General features: G+C 48.0%; 1 pseudogene; it reads right to left on the bottom strand.

The window, feature by feature from the left end:
- Positions 1–765: 765 nt before the first annotated feature.
- LOC148635310 (U4 spliceosomal RNA) lies at positions 766–850 on the bottom strand (annotated as a pseudogene; the record flags this gene model as incomplete).

The raw sequence follows: 850 nt of genomic DNA, 5'->3' as shown, positions 1-850 counted from the left end.
GAATTTCTTTTGCCCTCCTTTGAATAGAAAGCCGTGTAATTCAGTGTACGGGCTTTCTCGTGCAGTTTCATGGTTCTTGTAACCCAAATCCTACACTGGCGTGAAGTGACCCCCCATTTCACAGCATTTTTCAGCTGATTTAAAATGTACCTAAAGGAGAAGCATTATTGAAGACCATCAATTACCAAGAGCTTTTGTCAAAGGTTTTGGTGGTCATTTTTAATGACCACAGAGCGCTGTGACCTCGGTTTTACATCTCATCCAAGAGACAGCGCCCTTTTACAACACAGCGTCTCCGTCACTATGCTGGGGCATTGGGACCCGCACAGACCTCAGGTTGAGCGCCCCCCCACCGGCACCATTAACACCACTTCCAGCTGGAAACTTTGTTTTTCCCTGTAGCTCACCCTCATCCGGGTACTGACCTGGCTAACAAATGCTTTGCTTCAGTGGGTTTTCAGTTGCGAGTTGCAAGGGGATGCAAGTGATGGAGCCGCTCGCTGCAAAAGCCACTGCTTTGGCTGGGAATCGAACCAGAGCCTCCCACGTGGGAAGTGAGAATTCTACCACTGAACCACCAATGCTCAGTACCCAGGCCTTCAAAAAAGACGCTTTTTTGGTGCTCTGTTAAAAAAGCGTCGACATTACCTCTTTCAAAAGGCTTCACTTTCCTAGTCACATTCCAAGGCTCATTGAACCCGGGCTGTTTCCTCCAGCGGTATAGTATTGCAGTTAGACAGCACGATGCCTGCAAGACTATGTCACGCTCTGACGAGACTGTCAAAAATTGCTTTCACCGATTGTATTGCAAACCGGCGGAAGCGGGGTATTGGGAAAAGTTTTCAACTAG

Source organism: Lepisosteus platostomus, unplaced genomic scaffold (genome assembly GCF_059453375.1).
Source record: "Lepisosteus platostomus isolate fLepPlt1 unplaced genomic scaffold, fLepPlt1.hap1 Scaffold_272_H1, whole genome shotgun sequence".
Classification (NCBI taxonomy): domain Eukaryota; kingdom Metazoa; phylum Chordata; class Actinopteri; order Semionotiformes; family Lepisosteidae; genus Lepisosteus; species Lepisosteus platostomus.
Note: the sequence above shows the minus strand (reverse complement) of the source record. Positions and strands in the feature narration are given on the sequence as shown.